The sequence below is a fragment of the Equus przewalskii genome, chromosome 2, assembly GCF_037783145.1.
Source record: "Equus przewalskii isolate Varuska chromosome 2, EquPr2, whole genome shotgun sequence".
NCBI lineage: Eukaryota > Metazoa > Chordata > Mammalia > Perissodactyla > Equidae > Equus > Equus przewalskii.
This window is the reverse complement of record NC_091832.1, coordinates 101,689,338-101,708,328: the sequence shown is the minus strand read 5'-3', so window position 1 is coordinate 101,708,328 and position 18,991 is coordinate 101,689,338.

The following is an 18,991-nucleotide window of genomic DNA, read 5'->3' as shown; positions in this document are numbered from 1 at the left end:
ATACAATCATAGAGAAAATGATCAATTCAGCTACAATAAAGTTAAGAATTTCTGTCCTTAAAAGACACCATGAAGAGAATACATGAACTGTAACCTTGAAGAAAACATTTGCAGTATCTATAAACAAGGCTTAGTATTCAAGGTATGTAAAAGTGCTTATTAATCAATAAGAAAAAGACAAACAACCCAAAGTAAAAATTGCAATAGACATAAACAGACATTTTACGCAAGAGGAAACAAATGGATCATAAACATGTGAAAACATGTTCATCCTCATTAGTAATCAGGAAATGTAATTTAAAACCACAATGAGGTAAAATTTTATGTAAAAATTTAAAAATGAGTCAATGTCAATTTTAGCAAGAATGTGGGACAAGAGGACTTGTGCACTCAGCCATTGCTGGTGTATGTGTAAATTGGTACAAACACTTTGGAAAATATTTGGCATCTAAAGTTGAACATGTGCGTATGCTGGACTCCTGTAATTCTACTCCTAAGAGAAAATCTTACATGTGTCCTGAGAGACTTGCGTAAGAACATGTGTAGCAGCATTGTTCCTAACAAGCATCTCAAATGTTATCAAAACAAATGCTCATCAAAACAAGCGCTCAACAAATGGGTTAAGTTATTGCTGTTATGTGGTTACGTGTGCCATGTGGAGTGAAAAGATAACTCATGGTACATTCATATATTGAAATTCTCTACAGCAGTGAAAATGAAAGCTATAGTACTACACAACACCAACAAAAGTGAGTATTGAATAATACCGAGCAAAAGATGTAAGGCATGGCGTATGTACAACATACGTTACAATTCCATTTTTATTAAGTGCAATACCAGAAAACTGAATGTACTATTAGAGTACATGCATGTAGTTGGACACAAAAGACAGAAAGGGAAAATAACGTGATCTGGGAGGGGTACATTTGCATAATGTTTTATTTCTTAAGTTGGATGATGGGCACATGGGTGTTTCTTTTATTTTTTATAATTTTACAGTACATATTAATTTATATACTCTTTTGTATAATATATTTTCTAAATGTTCTTAAGGAAAATATCACGTGCCCTAAAAGATACGGAATCTTTGATGAGAAAAAACATTTTAACTAATAGACTTTATCTAACCCTTTAAACATTTTAAGATTGATTGTTTTTAATCCTTCAACCTAAGATAGGAAAGTAGTAAAAAGAATTGAGCTAGAAAAAAAAATTAAATGGTCTAACAGAAAATGGTCAGGAGAGAAAAAATTACCAATAAAATGACTCTAAATGGATTACAGGAGAGGAAGGATAGAGGGGAGTTAGGAAACACTGAACAAAGTGTTAAACTGGCATACCGTTTTCTGCATGCCGCTTTATTTATGCCCCCTTCAATAATATAATGAATTAAAGATCCAAAAACCACAGATAAAGAGAAAATGGCTATTTTCTAGAAAAAGCAGAGAAAAATTAACTTGCTTCACTTTGTAAGTGTTCATGAGGGAAAAAGTTTACTGTCTGTTTTCATAAGTCATATTTCATTAGCGTGAAAAATATAGGCGAGAGGAAAAGAATATTTCAACACGAACGTACTTAAAAATTTACTCAACTCTTTACTATAGTCATATAACAAACGCATGCGAAGAGATGTGCCATAATCAAAGAGGAATTACCTATGTGGCTGTGCTCAATAATCAACCTGCGAAAGAGCCAAACTCCCAGAGGGTGTAAGAGATCTATTTAGGTGGTATTATGTATTTTATTCAGAGGAGGTAGCTGGACACTTGAAGGAACTAGAAATGAGTTTCCCTACTTTGAAACTAGTCCAAGCGACGAATGAGTCATGACCAAATATTTTTACAACCTACTAGACATTCAGTGATCTTTGAGCCACAAGCTGACAGTCTTCCATCATTCTTTGGTGAGCAGGTGTCACCACCACTAATTAGGCTTTTGCTTAAAATCGGCTCGGGGGGCCAGAAAGCAAAGACGTCTGGAGACTGAACAGCGCATTCATGGTCTGCCGTGGTCCTAGCCAGGTTGGCGCAGAGGCTCCCAGCCAAGCCTAGCTGGTAAATGTAGTATGTCCATGTCTAGTGTAATAAAGAGAGGATTTTCTCTTACAGAACTGTTGATCTGGCCCCTCTACCAGCATTCAACTGGCAGGGCCAAATTTTTTAAAAATGTAGTTTTTTGATGAACAAGTCTTTATTTGAATCAGCCATTGTGGAAATCTCAGTCCCCTAAACTTCATGACTGACATCTCACATGATACCCTGTGGTGCATTCTAGTAAAAATCTCTGTGCCCCAGATCAGAAGAATCGCAGCATAGACAGATCAGCAGGTAAATGTGCTCCATGAGAGACTGCGTTATACTATAGATGTAGTCCTAGAAATAGGCCAGAAAACAACATTCTCTAAATAATAATACTCTCCAATTATACAGAATATTACAATTTATCAAAAAATGTCACATATCACAAGAGGTGGAAAATTTTAATTTTAGAAGTAAAAAATTTCCCCAAGTTCATACAGGTCACGTAGGATTGAGTCAGGACATATTCTGAGCACAAGTTCAAGTCCAGTGTTGCATTCACTACACCACTGATGCCTAAAAATAGGAACAAGAATAATGATAGCACCTACCACTTTTAGCCAGCACCTATGAAGTGTGAGGCATTCTGTTATGCACTTTATACTTCTGTGTCTAAATTTAAAATATTGAATTACATTGAAATGCACAGCAAGAGATGCTATGTTGAATCCTTTGATTACAATTAAGACTGTTTATCAGTTTCATAAGTTTAAATGCACATGTTTTGCTCTAAGAGGAGCATAACTCTATTGATTATATATATAATTATATACAGGGAACTAGCTACAAGGACAGTATTACAAATTAAAGATTGATCATTTTATTAAACTTTAATATTTAAAACAAATGTTTATTGGCCATTATTTTTATTTCATTCTTTACCCTTAGTATTAGAAAAAGAAATTGTTTGGTTTAAAAGTGAATGTAGGCGAAACTCCCTCTAAATTAAAAGTGTTATCTGCATACCTGATCATACATCATTTTATGAAAACTATCACAATTACCCTAAAAGGTTCTACTTAACAGATATTTAGTGAAAGTCTGCTATGTTAATAAAGCCGGAGATACGCAAAAGTGAGATCAGAAAATATCTATCTTCAAAGACTTTATACTCTAGTAAGAAGAATAAGAAATACACAAGTAGAAGATAATGACAATTGACCAGAATCAAATATTTGATTTCTCTAAGTTCTTCTAAATAGAGAAGGAAATATATTTTAAATTAACATGCAATACATTAAAATCAACATTTCAGCAATGGTAATCCTCTAAATCAACTAATTGTCTTTAAAGAGGCAACTCAAAATCAATTCAGAGTGGTTTGAAATGAAATTATTTAGTCACAACATTGGTCCTTAGGAATAAAGAGAGATGAGGGACAGAGACTGTCTCTTCGTTTTCACTGACTCATTTCAGCACAAATAATTTATTGGTCCCTGTCATTGGCAGAAAATTTTTCATTTAATACACAAGCCTTCAAATGTGCACTGAAAGACAAAGCTAATAAACTAAAATTTCTAGCTTCAAGTACAATATCTAAGACGAAGAATCTCAAAATCATTAGCCCACATAAATATTCTCCTTCCTCATTTCCCATCCCAACCTCCTTCCCTCTCTATACACACACGCACTCACACACACACCCCCCACCTGAATCAGTCCTTCTGACATACAACACACACTCACACACACACACCCCACCTGAATCAGTCATTCTGACATACAACACACACTCACCCACACACACCCCACCTGAATCAGTCCTTCTGACATACAACACACACTCACACACACACCCCACCTGAATCAGTCATTCTGACATACAACACACACTCACACACACACACCCCACACCTGAATCAGTCATTCTGACATACAACACACACTCACACACCCCCCCACGCCTGAATCAGTCATTCTGACATACAACACACACTCACACACACACACCCCACACCTGAATCAGTCATTCTGACATACAACACACACTCACACACACTCCCCACACCTGAATCAGTCATTCTGACATACAACACACACTCACACACAGCCCCCACACCTGAATCAGTCATTCTGACATACAACAACCTGATTGCACATCCATTACTTTTAAGTCCACTTTTAGCTTAACTTAAACCAGAACATTGTTACTGATACATAGAATATAACTCATGGCAATTCGGCATGAATCCTTAAACGCAGCCCCATATGCTAGAGAAGCAGAAAAAATAATATGATGCAGATTTCTAACTCTCTTTTTAGCTCAGAAATCTTATCATGCAATAATTAGAGGCATACTAAAAATCCAAATAAAGAGACCGTTTGCTGTATAGATCTATAAACTGGATATAGGTGTTACAGATGCCAAAACACAGAAAGATTAGCTCTCAGCTCCATCCCCGCTGAGGAAGTTCCCTGAAGGATGAAAGAGCCCTGGAACAAAGTGAGATGCTTTAGCTGATCAAGCCCTATTTGGTCACTTTCATCTTTGCGATGCATGGAAAAGGAGCCCCTTTCCTGCCAGCTCTTGGCACTGTGACCAGGGAGAGACATAAAGGGAGGCGAGGCAAGGCCGGCACAAAAGGGTAAGTGGTTAAAGGCAGCAGCCCGTTCCAAAGAAACAAAGGTGCTGGCAGGAGATGTTAACAACGAAGACGCTTGTGCCTCCATGGTAAATAAAATGGCAATGGCCTAATAATAAACCTGAAAGACACAAGTGAGGATGGCTGCATGCAAAGTGGGGGAAAACCTTCCAATTACTGCTTTAGACAGCCCTATTAATCCTTAGGAGCACTCCCGACAAAAAGTCTATTCAATTTTCCCTCGATGTGTTCCGTCTAATGGGAGCGGTATTATGTCTGACACCGAGGGTAATTACCTCATGAGAATTTCACATACAGAGAAGTAAAGTCTTTAATTTTCTGCAGGTGTCTTGGATACATTCTGTATAATTCCTCGCCCCAAAATGAGGTGCACATTCCTCTTCGGCAGAGCTGCTTTCAGATTGGGATGGTTTGCATTTGAGGACTGAGTAACAGTCATTCATCTCAGCCGCCATGGAAAGCAGCGCATAGTATATTCTCCCTTCATCACATCACAAGTGCCATTAATACCTTCAGCAAAGCTGAAAAAATTATATATATATATATATATATATATATATATAATGTGTATATACACATACATATAAATCTTGTGACAACACTCCTCTGGGTCACAAGCATTAGCAGCAGATAAGTCGGTAGGAACCTTTCTACACACATTAGGTAGGAGAGTTCCAACAAAACCATAACCCCGCAGGGAGGCACTGAACTGTTTACTCCTGCCAGTTCAGGGAACTTGGAAACAACTGAAATTGCACAGGAAAGAGGACAAACGGAAAGGACAGTATTTAAGGCTGCTTTGGTCCCGAAGTAATTACACGTGTAGCACGTCTTGTTGATTATTCTAAAGTAAAGACTCCTTAGTCAAACACGAATGGATGACATTTTTTACTGAATTATAGCGAAGAAGTTTTATTATTTTAGCATCACCTGACAGCAGAGATATGACAAAGGGAATGTTTAATGTAATAGCTTAGTACAATATGCACCAGGGAGAAAAAAACCTTTTTTTCAAAAAAGTTGTTTTTCAACAATGGAGCAGTCAAGCGTATAGAAATAGGCTGTAATGTGGCAAATTTTACTCCACTTAATGGAGAAATGATTAAACATTACTTGGAGTTGATGACTTTACTACTGAGACATTCTTATACCGTATAAGAAAAATGTACTTTTATTTTTTCTACTAGGGAGTAAACCACACGAACAAGACCACACCATTTGGTGTAATATATGTTCTTTATGATCCTGTGCTTTCTTAAAAATCACATAATTAACTAGAAAAAAATGGCACTTAAGACATCACAGTATGGTTCATGGAAATCGAGGTGGCTGGATCCTTTTATTTCTAAGTTGTTTCCACCTCTAAAATGCAACAATTTTATATTTCAGGAGCTATGCCTCCATGGGGAAAAAAGTACCCCCTTCTACCAGCACTATCTGCTGCTCAGGGGCTCATAAACAGTCCAAGCTGAGGAGATTTCTTTCTTATCCAGGCGTCTTAAACACATTTTTGATTGTGTTCAGGTCCCAGAAAACCTAACCAAGTCTAATAAGAACTTTTTTATTATAGTTCAATTTAGGCAAAAATTATCTCCTTGAGAGCAAGTTATCTTTAATTTTCCCTTTGAAAGTAGAATGTAAAACCCTAGTAAATTATTCCTTGGAAAAACTGTCTTCTTTTCAAAAGCCAGAGGCATCCTTTCAGTAAGAGAAGACTAAGGATGTGCTCACGTTCTTCCTCCTCTCTCACCCTGAAAATCCCAGGACATGCAGCCATCAGTGCTTCTGGTAAATACAAAGGACACGCTGTTCTTGGCATCCATCACTTCCCAATAAACCCAGTAAGGCCAAGATATCCATCAAGGCTTCAAGTCTTAAACTCACTGGCATCCTTCAAAAATTCCCCAAAAGTCTCCTGACGTTAAATAGATTGTGAAAAACTAACCCAGAAATTTCCATAACTAAAACGCGTACACAATATATGCTTTAGTTAACCTACAACTCAGTAAGAAGTATAGACTTGCTAATTCCCAGTTACCCTGAATGTTCAGAGTTAATTACTAACGTTGCTGTTACTTGGAGCAAATGTCACAGGCAAAGGAGAAGAAGCTACCAGTTATCTACTGCAGCGCTCTGTTTGCAAGAAGACACAATCAAAGCACTATGCTTCTCTTTTACAGGAAGGGAGTAGGAAAACCTTGGTTACCAACTTATTTGTATAAAATGGTTCTTTATGAAATCTTTGTGTACAAGTTCCAAATTTCTCTCTATAAAATGTCATGGCCATCAAATATCGCACTGTCATATAATTCTCCTGTATATTCTTAAAGAGACATTGTCTTCCCAATTAGGTCATGTTAGTAAACACTATCTAAGACTGGTTGAACATAAATCTGAAACATAATTCAGCATAAAATATTTAAAGTAGAATAATTTTCACTAATACCCATAATGCTCACTGTTTTTTCATGAGAGGTTTTTCAAATACCCAAACCCTTGGCATTTCAGAATAGACTCAGGAAAGAACATTACTTCTTACTCAAAAATTAGTTCCAAACTAATACAGAGGATGGAACAAGAAAGCATACATGGGAAATAAAATGTGAAACAGATGGCAGGAAGCCCTATGTGAAGAATTATACATGCATAGATGATCCAGCCAAAGAAAGTTATTCGGTATAAACACTAGGTCCATTCAAGAGATAGTAAAGAAGGATGAAGTGAAATAATCTAACCAATAAGTGTGCATCACTGGGCAAAAAATATATTTAAAATGTACTATTTGTGATGTAATACATATTAAGGTATTCTGGTCCCTAGCGAGAAATGAAAACAAAACATGCATTATTCATCCTCATTTGCATTCAGTAATTCCCATAAAAATGAACTGAGTAGGACATGCATTCAAAGGCTGTGTGGACTCTGATGTGTTATAAGATAAAGCTTTATGGCAGAGCTATATCATTCGTGGGTTTATGACAACAGTATGAAAGGACGAATGAAGGTTCAGAATATAGAGTATGCTGAGTATACAGAAAAGAATGTATTTATTAATACCCATATTATTTTTCTATCTCTGAACTGATTTATTTTTAGTGCCTCTGATGTCTAATGCATTCTGAAAACTGTAGTCAATCTCCTTTATTTTTATTTCAGTCCTCCTTGTGGCAGCCATGTATGCTTTGCATTTCATAAGCACTGAAAACAATAACATGGATTAGGATCCCCAAATTGAAATTATGAAATTTCAACAGTTTACAAAAATCAGATTTAAGGGCTAATGGAAATAGATTTATGCAACACATTTTTGACATTTCCGTTTCTCATTCTTGTCAGTATAGCGCAAAGATGACTTTCACAAAATACGAGTACTGTCAGCTTTAGCCACACGTTTTAAAAATATTAAGACAAAATTAAAATAACCTCTTCCAAGCCTTGTAATTTTGATTTTGTGTTAAAAACTATATAAAGTTGAAAAGACTGGAGAATCATTATTTTCTGAAGCACTTACTATCTGCTAGCCACTGTTCTATTGACTTCACTTATAGTAGCTCATTTAATCCTCAGAATCCTCTAGAATTGCTTACTGTTACTTACCCCTATTTTATAGATGAGGAGGTTAAGCAAGCTTGCCACAGTAATACAGTCAAGTAGCAGAGCTGGAATCCAAATCCAGCTCAAAAATTCACTCACAGAACTGTTACACTGTTATTTTCTCTACCTAACACATCCATAAACATTCTACCTTAATTCCTAATATAATTTGGGAAGATATTGCTGACTGACAGTAAGGGAGCTATGTCTGTAGTTTCTTATTGGAATATTCTTTGTCTTGGTTTAGTTTATTCACCTGTTATTCTCCATTATCTAATAACAAAGAATATCTCTTTTAAAAACATTTCCCTTACTAGACCTAAATGAGTAAAATAGATCCTGATTACCCACAAAACTATTCTCTTTAAATTTATACACAGTTGACTGACTGAATGTGTGTGCGAATGTGTGTGTGGTATTTATCTCTCCAACTGGAATCAACAAGAATTTCTTTGAGACAAAATAATCTAATACTTAATTCCTACACCACAACTATACTGCAAATTTATTACATTTTACAGCAGTATCTTGCAAAGTCATCTTGTTGCCAGATATAATATTTAACTCTCTGACATCCAATTGATATTGTTTTCCTTTATATACATTTTTAAATTTTAAAATCTATATGCATTACACAATCAAAACATTAAATCAAAAGGTAGAATCACAATCAAAATATTAAATCAAAAGGTAGAAATTACAAATAAATAAAATTAAAAGTTCCAGGTATTCCAAAGGCCATTGTTTTCCAAACTTCTTCACGATTTTTCCCATATTTATATACTCATCTGCACAGTCTATGATATAAATGTTAATCACGTCTAAAAAATATCTTCACAGCAACACCTATTGGTGTCTGACCAAACAACTAGATACAGTAGCCTAGTCAAGCTGACACATAAAATTAACCACCACAGCTGTTCACATGTAAATTTCAAATTTTGGGAACTTTGAACTTCACAGAAAACCAATATTAGTGAAACTGCTCTTGCTATCCTAAATCATAAGCAGCATATCTTAAAGCTTCAATGATTCCATAAATCTGAGCATATCAAACCTTGAATAATTGTGCAAAAATGCTTTCCACATAATGAACACGATTCTACTGAGGAACAACTCTACTAATGTAAAGGAAAGACATTTAAAGCTTGAATTTGATTTTAGAGACCACACAAAATACTGCAGTGTCCTACACCAAATGCCATTTCAGCAAATGGAAAGAGAGCCTTGGCATAACATCATGGTGTTGTGACGGCTTCCTTCCAACAGACCAAGGGACAGGAAAAAACGGGAAAGTCACTACTGTACCCAGAAGCAACATATTAATGTCAAATATAAATCTGATGGTACTGCATACATTACATCAGTCATCACATTCACACCTAATTTCATTATGAAATCAAGATTGGAAACTCCTGGCATCCTGGCATGTAGTTTCAGGGCACAGTCAAAACTCATGTCACCTGAGGCACTCCAGGCAAAATTCCAGACTGCCAACAGCACTACCTAATTTGCCTATGCAGTTGCATATTTTTGCTGCAAAGATAAAGAGTGCAGTATGATATTTGCTTACATTTGCCAGATAAGTGGCTTCAAAGGGCTTGTTTTTCCAACTGTTACGCAATAAAATTCTGAGATCATCAGTTCTGCATTTGCTTTCTGGTCTGAAGGAGAAATTGACCTGGGGTTGTATTTAATTTAAGTGCTTTGCCCACAGCACTTAAGGCTGACTTGTAGTATATACACTTTTCTTAAAATGCTTTCACTAGTATATTAATCCTAAATATTACCACCTAAATTCTGAAACAATCGTAATATAATATTGATTGCCATATCTTTGCTGTTTAGTGGGTTAAATGTAAAAGATTTATGATCAACCCTTCCAATAGTTATAGATTAGACCATATCAGATTGAATAACTATCCCTTCAGTGTTATACGTGCTGGCCTTTCTCACTTACACATACATTCAGTCAGCCATGGTATCACTCAACAGAATTTAGTAAGCATTACTTTGTTCTAGGCATGAGCACACAGGACATTCATGGATAAACATGTCACTCAAGGACATGAGGCTCAAGCACTTGAGGACGCAGTCACTCAAGAAGCTGACAGTCTCCTAAGGGAGAAAGAGAATTAACAAATTAAAACGGGGCACAATAAGAGCTAGCGTTGAGTACCATGGGAGTTCGGGAAACTGCAAATCTCAGTCTGACCAGGGCTCAGGCTTAACATGGAGTGCAATAAAGCTATCTGTGAAGCAGTATAAAGATTAAAAGATTTCTGAAAGGCAAATTCTAAAGCATTATTCTGTAATGATACAAATCTATATAATAAACATAGACTGTTCTTGTTTAATCTCACCATATGATGTCATTCTGATTATAATCATTCTGATTGTAACAGATGACGTAAGTGGGGCTCAAAGACATTTATCCAGCCAACTTTTCAGAGTACTGTGGTAGATGGAATAATTGCTCCCCAAAGATATCCACATCCTAATCTGTGGAACTGGTGAATATGTCACCTCACAGGGCAAAAGGGAATTTGCAGATGTGATTCAGTTAAAGGGTTTAAATGCGGAGATTATTCTAGACTATCTCACTAAATCCAATGAGAGGGAAGCGGGAATGACAGATTCAGAGAAGGAGATGTGACAACAGAAGAAGAGTTTGGAGGGAGAGGCCCCAAGGCGAGAAATGTGGGCTTCTAGAAGCTGGAAGAGCAAGGAAATGGATTCTCCCCTAGAACCTCCAGAAGGAACACAGCCCTGCAGAATCTTGGCCTCTAGACTGTCAAATAATAAATGAGTGTTGTTTTAAGCCACTAATGTACTTGGCATTAGTATAAGTGCTTTGCATGAGTGAAATCATCTCAGCCTCACTTACCATGAGTCAGGAAGTGCTAAGGGATTTATGTTATATTTAATCCTCACAACAATCCTTATAATGTAGGTACTAGCTTTATTCCCATTTTACAAATGTGGAACCCAAGGCACAAAGAGTTAAAGTAACCTGCCTAAGGTCATACGGATAACAGAACTTCATCCTGAACTCAAGCAATCTAAGCTGTCTCTTGATTTGAAATAAGTTTTTTTCCATATTCACGCACTTAGTTAAAATCAAAAACAGTGTCTTAATCTGTGTTTCCCAAAAAAGGTAGAGCCTGATAAAAAGGTTTGTGTGGAGGTAGTTTATATTAGGTATAGATCTTAAGAAGTAGGAATAGGGGACTTGTAATAGTGAGGGAGGGAAGAAGGGGAAGCCAGTTCAGGGATACCTTACAAGCTGGTCTCACTGATAACAACTAGAGTTTCATCCCACTTGGTACCGTCTGAGAAGTGTGAAGAATGCATCTCAGAATTGTCCACTCAAGGGACAACAGAAGCAAACATTTATCCACCAGCTCACATTCCCCACTGATCAAAGGTTCCCCACTCAGTTTTAACTTCTCACACTTTCAGGGCTTCACATCCACCAGAATAGCTGAGTGGGTCCCATATCTCCCACATGGAGGCAGCTGAGAAGTTGCAGGGTGACAGATACTCAATGAGGTTCCGTCAGGTTACACCTGCCCCAGCTGGTTGCTATAGCAACCACTGGAGGAAAAAAATGTAGGCTGAAAGAATCTAACTTTGGGCAAAGAGGAATCTGACACAGGCTAGTCTTTTGACTCTAAATTCCAGATTCTTTCCATAGTATCATCATGCATCTCCTCAAGTAATCACTTATTTTTGCAGTGATACAATCTGATGTTTTGAAAGATTAGGTTTCTGTGAGAATAGTTGACCGGTAAAATGTATTCTTAACCATATAGCCCATGAAAGGTGGGTTATGCCGTTTTATATGGATTACTTTTGCCTCACTAAACATCAGTTAAATTCCTGGAAGACCCATATAATAACATATACCACTTGTTTTTTCCACAATATCCGGTTCAACAATGGACTCAATGTAGAAACTCCAAAAATATCTACTAATTAATGTTTATTTGAATTTCAACCTCTCAGATATTAGTTTTATTACTAATTACTGCAGGAATTTAAATAGCCCCACTAAGGATTTTTATAAAATACTTTATTCATGTTTTCATGCTCCTTTAAAATCTGTTTCCTTTCTTTCTTCTTCTAATTTTAATAGTTTAGTGTTTTTCATCCAAATATAGCACATAATTTGCCTTCCGTCACTAGACAATAGAATCACCAAGGACCAAGCCTGGAAAGCCTGAAAATGTTTCTTTCCAGTTGAATCACAATCCAAATTGAACAAAATAAAGCTTCAAAAACTTCCTGAGCATAATTCTATTTTTATACATTTGCCATTTTTACAGAGAACTTTTCCTCTCAGTTGGATGAAATGTACACCACAGCAGATCATCCGGATAACGAGAGCATTAGAATGTAGGAAAATGTGGTCATGTCTATTAGCTATTAATCTGATTCAATCATACAGGTATAGTGGGAACTAGTCGGTTGTGGCACATTATTATGTAATATATCTGGCTGGTAAATGAAAGACAGCCAAGTGTTTTGTACATTACCATCAAAGGAACATCACTTAGGATATAGCACTTTTTTTATTTTAACACTCTTTGTTTGTCTCCCTTTCGGGACAAAAATATTCCCACGAAGAAATATGCACACTAACATAAAGAAATACAGAAAGTAAACTTTGTTTGTTAGAAATATTCAAATTTGCTTGAGATTTTTCGATCTCTTCTTGGTTATTCCACCTATCAGAACAGTGTTTGTTTTAGGATAAAGTAAAGCAAAAACATACTACCGAGAATCACTGTCATTTGTGCCCACAAAAGTTAAAATGAAATCATATACCAAAAATTCTTATCATGTGGAAGACTAATCTGCATAATTGGCTAAAGTTACTTTAAAAATTTATTCTTGAGTATGATTTCATTTAGTGAGTAGTTGCATCAGAAATAATTTTCTATACATGTATATCATACACATGAATTATTTCTTATTTTCATTACTTTAAAATCATTTAAAGTTATTGATACAAAAGATACTCTCCTTATCTGCATTTAATAGAAATGGTTTTTAGAACATAACTGCATAAAAGCATTAAAAATTAAAGTTCATTAAGTTTTTGAAGTAATTAATACTTGGTTGGATAAGCCACATACTCAGGATTTTGGAGGCTGGAGGATTTTGTGAGGCTCATTAATCATGTTCAAGTACACCTTGAAAAAAACATCTTATGCCAATGAAAAGCACTATTCAACTATGGTAATAAATCATCAATTCACAAGGAAATGTAGAGCCTCAGGTTTTACTGGCTCATCAGAAAGACCAGCATACCATAAACACATAAACTCGGTATTTGGTGTCACTGTTTTTAAAATATCGGGAAAGGACCAAAAAAATCCTGTCTTCCAAATAAAACTAAGTTTCCAAATTTTTAAAATCATACACTCACAAGCTTCTTAAGAGCAAGCATGGACCTTTAAGGAGGGCTGTTTGGAGGCCTGACGCAATTGTGCAAATGGCAAAGGCCAGAAATTTAAAACCTATTTTTCAAAGTCAACAACCCAGGCTTTGAAGAACAATATTTTTTAGAACTAAACAAATATTTTCCATGCTTCATTAGAAGAAAAGAGGCTATCACATTGCAGCTGCAAGTTGTAATTTTACAGTAGGAAGTTTTTTATGCATACTGATGTTATGTTTCTTCCTCCACCTAAGTTCCCATATTTTCAGTGTTCCTACAGTAGGATTTCAGAAAATGGCCTCCAATTTCTGAACACACCAATGAGCGTGTACTAGAGAATAAGACTCTGCAGACTTCCTGCAATGCCAGGAACACCACAGAAAATGTGTGAAACACAACATACAGCAACTTATCCTGTACTGGCCCATCTCTGGCTGGTTGAAATTATAACATGTAATTTATCTTGCAGGAATATTTTTTCTACCATCTGTGTCAAATAATTCAATTGTCTAACAGCACTAAAAGGTATGCAAGTAATATCAGGAATGATATTAGACTCTGAAGAACCTGAGGTCTGCCGTATTGGGGAAGCAGACCAACAGAGAAGATCAAAACCCAAAGAAATGTAAAACAGAAACCTTCTTACAACATAAAGACTTAGCCATCCAACATCTCATCCAATAATTAAAATAAACAAAGTATCCATTTATCATGTTACAGTGTCTGGAATTCTCAGTGGAATAGTTTCTGACAGTGTTCTGAGAAATTTCCTTTGTTCACTCACACGAAATAATCTCAAACCAGATGTAGGACGGTCAGCCAGGTTTAGATGGAAGAAGACTTGTATTCTCATTAACCTGTTAGGTCAGTAATGCCATGTAGAACCATTTGGTTTAAGGGAATAAAGGGATATGCTCCTCCAGTTTCAAGAATTTTCTAGTACATATTACTTGTTCTTCTTACAACTTCTTTTCATTCAATACAGATATACTTTCATCATATGCTTCCTTCTAGAATCTACCAGAGTGTTCTTTGTTTTTCAAACTTTCTATTATAATTATATGTGTGCACTCGGCTGAGTGGTATGCTAAAATCCAAGGAGAAAAAAAGGTAGCGAAAAGGAAAGAAAACAGAGGACAAGGCCGGGGGTAGGAGGTAAACTCTGCTTCAATGCCAACCTCTGTGAGCTATGCCAACAGCTCAAATCATAATGTCCCAAACAGTGCTGTAAGCTAAGCTGGAACTGGCGCCTTCACTAGCTAAGGGACCCGGTAGCAAAAATCAATAAGCTTCATTTGTTAACCTCCTTTCCCTTGCATGAGGGTAGCGCAGGCTTTCACATTGATTACACTCAAGATGGGAAAGAAATAGAATGGCTGGCTGTGTCTCAGGAAATGGGGGGCAAAAGCCCAAACCTGCAATGGTCCCTGTGATAAGGATCTGATTTTAAAGGATTAAGTCCATGGTGTGTCTATGAAGTGTGCTCAAGATGAAGACTGGAGATTAAAGACCTAATTTTAGATGAAGGGTCTGAAATTTTGGTTAGGCCCAAAGAATAAACAAGGTCCAGCACCTGGAGCGAGAGCCCCTAAGGCCATTGTACGCCCAGAGAATTTTGTGGAAGGTGTCGTTCTAAAGGCAAGGAACTATTCAGATCAAATTTGAAGTTGATTTCTTACTGGGAAATAAAGAAAAAGTAAAGAAGGGCCAAAAGCAGGTTTGTGAGGTTTATCTTGAGGTTTATGACATTCAGAGCCCTGAACTTGCACAGGCATCTTCTAAAACTCTAGGAGGGAGCTGAGCAGTGTGTTCATAAGTTTCTGAAAATTTTGCCAATGAATGTAAAATTATTCTGATATCAAGAAGAAATTTAGAAAGACATGTAGGCTAGGAATATCCAAATAAGTCAAGTAAGAAAATAAACGCTCCTGATTTGGTCCTATATGAAGGATACTTTTTTAATCATCTCTAAATTTATTTAAAAACTGAGAGAACTTACATTAAAAGATTAATGGAATATTAAAAAAGCAAAAAGATTGATGATTAACACAATAGAGTGTAAAATAAAGTATTTTGACATAGAGGGTAGAATTACAAAAACAATTTAGATCATATCCAAAACAACAGTTTATTAAGAGGATGAAATAAATTTTAAATAGGAGTAAGAAATAAATTCTTGGTTTGAGTGATAATTTCAACTAATGAAGAGATAAGAATCAAATGAAAACAAAAAAACCCAGTTTTTTACTGATTTTATGCAAAATGATAACATTCAGATAATGTAAAACTCTGTAATGATGTCATCAATGACAAACTGGTTCCTGAAGATTATGAAATCAAAGAGGATTTAAGATTAGATGCCACACCAAAAAAAAGTGGTTATACTCTGAGAAAGCTTATACATAAAACTCAATGGAGGTTTTCTTCCATTTGATAGCAATCTGAAAAATTGTCAAAAGATTACCAATAATGAGTTGTAAAGATGAAAGAGACTTTCCTAACAATAATATAATATATATACATACAGATATATATATATGATCAACCATGCTAGAGGAAAGATCGAATTACACTTCTGTTTTCCTCTTTGAAAAATATTACAAAATTGTTTTCATATGAAAAATGATTAGTGTATGCAAGCAAAAGACGTGAAAAAACTGTATTATAGAGATATGAATAGGCAGTTAATTAAAATATATTTATGAATTTTGTGATTATTGTACTACTTGTCAGTTTTCTCACGTTAGTAATTTTTGTGATTTTTTAAAAATTCTAAATAATCTCTTTAAACCTAATTCTTTATTTGTAATTTGATATTCCTTTTCTTAGAGATAATTCCCTAACTTGTGTAAGTTTCAGGCTGTACAGATCCTGAAACCATTCCTATCTTGAAATCAAACATCCATTAGCAACTTGAAAGGAATAGAAAATGGCACGGCCACCAGGAGGAAGCAGCCAGCAAAGGGCACAAGAGTTACCAGGCTTAACCAATGACTGATGCTTAGGATCATGGAAAGCTGCAGTATGGCTCAGGAACTAGGATGCCTTCCTGGTTGTCAGACTGGCCCTTAACTGGGGGAGAGAATGCAGAATTCTGTTGTATAAAAAGGTGCTAAGGTCATCCTAGGCAAAAGATGTCCCATTTTCAGATTAGGAAGATTAATTCCAAACCCCACCAGATGGCTCCAGATGAGACTCTTAGTTCTGTAGAAGCCGTCTTCGTATCAACAGGATTATGAGTAGCAGTTGATTGGTTAGTAAGAAAAAATAAAATATGGTCGTGATGCATAAAGATGAGACACTTTTTCAACACTTCATTTTAACTTAAAATGTCTCAGCGAACAGGTCTTGACCAGTTGTTTGACGTAGGGTCAAAGGATTGCCTCCGAGTATAAGTCACTGATTGGTATACCACATTTTTTTTAAAAAACATACCCATAACACTGAGTTTATAACTGTCAGTTTCATTTTCTAAGTAAAATTAAAACTCAAAGATTCTTATAAAGTAATTTGCTTGTAGACTCCTATATTTCTATGACATTTTCCAACCATTTATGTTAGTGTATTCCATATGAAATTGTCCATTTTTAAACATTTATGGTCTATAAAAATGGTCAATTCACAAAGTTCATTTGTGACCTACAAAAACAGCAATTTTTATATACTTTGCATCTAATTTGATTTTTAACGACTGAATTTTTGAATCTTTAAAACACAATCAATTTACTTTCCATAGAAAAAAGTATGTCTTTCTGAATATATCTTACATAGATTTAAATAATGCTTAACTAAACAAATATATTAGTGATAAGTAAAACCTCTATAAACCAGATTAATGGAGTCTGTAATATGCTGCTCAGATCCCCCTTTAGGACTAAAGGGTTTATTCCCCCAGTTGCTGGGAGTTGCTGGCCTCAACTGCCAAGCTCTCCTTGGGAATTACCTCTGCCGAAGAGAAAGTCACTTCCTGTGGCAGCTCATAGTCAATGACTGGTCAACATGAGGGGAATAAGGTCCAGCCCCTTGGCCTCCCACTTGATACATCTCTAAATGGCCATCTCTGATTGAGAGATTTTTGTATAGATGGATCAAACTTTTTCTTTTCTTTCTTTCTTTCTTTCTTTTTTATTTTTCTTGGTGAGGAAGATTGGCATGGAGCTAACATCTGTTGCCAATCTTCCTTCTTTTTTTTTCTCCCCAAAGCCCCAGTACACAGTTGTATATCCTAGTTGTAAGTCACTCTAGTTCCTCTACATGGGATGCCACCTCACCATAGCTTGATGAACTGTACTAGGTCTGTACCCAGGGAACTCCCAGCCATGGAAGCAGAGCACACGAACTTAACCACCTGGCCATGGGGCCAGCCCCAGACCCAGACTTTTTGAGACTGTGTTGCAGCCCAACTTCTCCTCTGCCTAAGCCTGTTTCTTTCCCTCACCTTCTCAGGTATTGATTCAAGAGTACTTCTTATATAAATTCTAGTAGCTCAATCTCCATCTCTGCTTTCCAGAGAACTTAACTGTGAATAAAATAGCTGATTCTTTATTGTAAGTATAAAACTTAGAAATTTATAGGAGCAAAGGTGCATGAGAACATCACAGAGGAGCCAGCTTGCAGGAGCCTTGCAAGTGCTGTAGGCTATAATCAGTATGTTTTACAGAGAACATTAATGAGATGACAGGTCGGTTAAGAGGTCAGCAAAGAGATCTACTACACTCTGCCAAGCTTGATCAAGATTGTCTCCAGTACCAGAGGAGAAGGAACTTGAATGGCAAATGTTTTCTACTTATAGTTCATCCTGGGTAGAGAAGACAGAAACTGGCAATTTCATCTGAACACAAAGGTCAGATCATGGAATCAATTAAATTGACTCCCTCAGTAAGTGAGTGGGATAATCCACACAGTAATCTAATTCACCTTTGAGGTGTGTCCATTATGTGAGCAGGAAACTCCCAAGTGGCCCAAGGACAGCCCATCTCATTCTGATGGGAATCTCACCATAAACTGTGTGAGCAAAGAACGTTTCAGATTTATTACATCCTTGACTCTTTTATTTTCCATAGTCCTTCTCCTTATAAGTAAGGAATTGAAAAGATAAGACATATATTACAGTGGAAAACAACTGTGATTCAAAAAACTGAGGAAGTTCAAGCCATTTATATTCAAGAAGAAATCTACATAATTTTCATGAGTAATCCATTTAATTACGTATGTACTAAGTCCTCTTCAAAAGAAGAAATCAGGGTTAAGGCACAGTTTTGCGATTTCCG